Raw genomic sequence first — 3484 nt, forward strand, 5'->3', positions numbered from 1 at the left:
GCGGACCTTTTTGCATTGATCTGAGAAAAATGAAAATGGTTCAGTCACAAAAAAAAAAAAACACGCTTCCGAGAATTCCGCTCACGTTTTAAAACGTAAACAACAACAACCCCCACCCAAGATAAATTGAGTACATTTATAGGAATGATACATTCTAATCTGTCCTATTGTGATTACTATCGCACATGAGTCTGGTGACTCATGGGTGGATTTCGCCATTGGAAGGCGTCCAACTTTAAAAAGGGGGAAGGAAGCAAACGTTTCACAGCAGGCAGCGTGGCCACGTCTCAACGGTTTATTACATTATTCGTCCCTCTAACTGCCTCTATCTGGGCTCCGTTACCGCGGTGACCTTGAACAGTGGGAGCGTGGCGTATCTCTTCAGCCGACACTGTTAATATTTATTTGGATTACGAGGAATCGAAATATCCCCGTGTGTTAATGGCGCTCCCTATAATCTGTCATCCCGGTACAGGCTGTTCGGAGCGGTGTTTACAAGTCTGTGTCCTTTAGACGTAACAGGCCCTTCAGTTTAGGTGACTTCCGAAAGGGCCGAAGGGGGAAATTCCTACTTAGCGCTTAACTTCCTTTTCTCCTTTTTCTCTTTGTCCGACTTAATCCTTTTCAGGAGTGTATATTGTACTGGGGTCAGCTCCTTGAGGAGTATATTGTATTGTTCTTGTATTTAATGTTATTGTACAGTTACGATTATTACATCATGTTGTTCTTTGTTATTTTCTATTCCTTATTTGTTCACCATGAATTATAAGCAGCCCGAAACGTCACAGTGGAACCACAAAGAAGGAACCAAGTGTAACTGGTTCCATTTTAGATACACCCTTACCACTACAGCCGTGTGTGTGTGTGTGTGTGTGTGTGTGTGTGTGTGTGTGTGTGTGTGTGTGTGTGTGTGTGTGTGTGTGTGTGTGTGTGTGTGTGTGTGTGTGTGTGTGTGTGTGCGTGTGTGCGCGTGTGCGCGCCCCTATGTGTGTGGGTGTGTGTGTGTGTGTGTGTGTGTGTGTGTGTGTGTGTGTGCGCGCCCCTATGTGTGTGGGTGTGTGTGGGTGTGCGCTGAAGGACAGCTAAAGGACAGCCCTGCCAGCAACACCTCGCCTGGCACACTTATTCACGTCTGACCCCAGCTGTACTGGTATCGCCGGTCGAGGGAGATTGTGCTAACTATAGCAACTTAGTACTTTCCAGAACTCTATATCGGTGCCTGTGATTGGCCCAGCAGCTGCGCCGGCCGCGGCGTCTGTGGCCGCTCCAGGGGAAGCCGATGAAAGTGCTGATGTGTCCCGTTATTTCAGTTGGCGCGCGGCCCCAGAGGGCAATGTATTTGTAGAGGGGATCGGGTCCGAGATCGGCATGGAGAAGGCACTGGGAGGGAGGGAGAGGGAAGGAGGGAGATGGATGGAGGGAGGGAGAGAGAGAGAGAGAGAGAGAGAGAGGGAGGGAGGAAGAGATCCGTGCCCGGAGGCGATCTGAGCTGAGCGTTTTCTCCCAGAATGCAATGCGATCATTATTGCCACATGCCCCCCCCTGTGGGAATCCGGGAGCAGGCGGGGTTTGGGGTGGGTGGGTGGGTGGGTGGGGGGGGGGGTTGTATCGTCAGAATAGCTGACGGTACCAGCCATGGTGACGGGTACGGACATGAGCCCTGGGGTTTGGCTGGCTCTCAGTGTCAGATGACTGTACTGTGCTCGGCCATCTTACATCTCGGAGGCCTACGTTCAGTCCTGGTGCTTCTCTTGTGATTGCTGTTTCTCTCACTGCTGGGGATTTGTCAAACGCTGTGTTGTTATATCTTTGTGTTATTGTACATCTACAATTATAAGTATTGTATGTATTAGTTGTGTGATATTTTGTAGTACGAATACACAGCTGTGTTCAACAGTTTTTTTAAAACAGGTTATCTCGATCTTATCTTGTGTGAAGCAAATGTGCTGATACATCAATTAGTAATTAGTTATGGATCCGTCCTGCTAACCACTGTGTTTTATGACCAGAAGTGCCGGTGCCATCCACACCTCCTCAGAGAATCTATTCTCATGCATGTAAATGACACGGCATTAATTAAGAGAGATACCATTAGATTGCTCCATAAATCATATTCCCCTGCGTTCACGCTTGGTCTAACATCGCAATCTGCATCGTGTCCCCCTCATAACGGCCTGTACCTCATCGTGTCCCCCTCATAACGGCCTGTACCTCATCGTGTCCCCCTCATAACGGCCTGTACCTCATCGTGTCCCCCTCATAACGGCCTGTACCTCATCGTGTCCCCCTCATAACGGCCTGTACCTCATCGTGTCCCCCTCATAACGGCCTGTACCTCATCGTGTCCCCCTCATAACGGCCTGTACCTCATCGTGTCCCCCTCATAACGGCCTGTACCTCATCGTGTCCCCCTCATAACGGCCTGTACCTCATCGTGTCCCCCTCATAACGGCCTGTACCTCATCGTGTCCCCCTCATAACGGCCTGTACCTCGGCACGGCGATCACACCGCACGATAAACCAAGCAGCGTCTGACACTGCCCATGGCGTCGCTCCTCCCGTCGTTATTACTGGCGTGATCCCTGGAGGATCCGCCCACAATAACCTCTCGAGACGCATCTGAGAGGTGGACTGACGCACCGTGATCCTCTGATATCAGGGGAGGGAGGGCATCACTCGCGCGGGCATCACTCGGACGCAGCGCCCCCCTCCCCCATCTCTCCGCAGGTCAGAACAAACAAAAACGGTAAGGTGGAGCGGAGAATCCACGGCGCACGTTGTCTTCGACGGGGCTGCGGGACTCCAGACCTCCCCCCCCCCCCCCCCCCCCCCCCCATCGTGGTTCCACAAGGATCGCCTAGAATATGATCGGGGTAAACATTGGCTTGATTCTTCTCCCCGCAGATCTGAATCACATGACTGTGTAGACAAAGGGAGCCGAACGCAGACGTCTTTGTTGTTTTAGCAGAGAGCATGTGATCGGCCGCGCACACCAAAGGGCCACGCTCTTAGCAACGCCCCCCTCCCCCCTGCCCCTCACCACCACCATCACCAACACCACCCCTTCACCACCACCACCACCAGCACCATTCTCCCACACCCAACACAGAGAGTGTCTGTAACCACACAAACAAAGGTCAGTGTACCATGTCGTCACACAGTTGTTTTTTTTTTCACACTCGCAGGGCACGTCTTCAGAGACGGTGGTGAAAAAAAAAGAGAAAGTACACACAAACATCTTTTGTTTTTGATGAACACAAGGCTCTCCTTTGTTTTGTTTCACTCCGGGCCGTGATGTCGTCACCGGGGGACGGCGGTTCATCCCATCGGTGACCTTTGCATCCCAGGGTAGTTGATCTGAAAGAGTCCCCCACTTTAGGACTTTGCCTCCGTAACCGGGGCGATGGTTTCGGTTGCACGGTTACAAAGAAAAGTCGCAAACAAACACACACACACACACACACACACACCCCTACGTGCAGGC

This window comes from Pollachius pollachius (genome assembly GCF_949987615.1).
Source record: "Pollachius pollachius genome assembly, contig: scaffold_140, whole genome shotgun sequence".
NCBI lineage: Eukaryota > Metazoa > Chordata > Actinopteri > Gadiformes > Gadidae > Pollachius > Pollachius pollachius.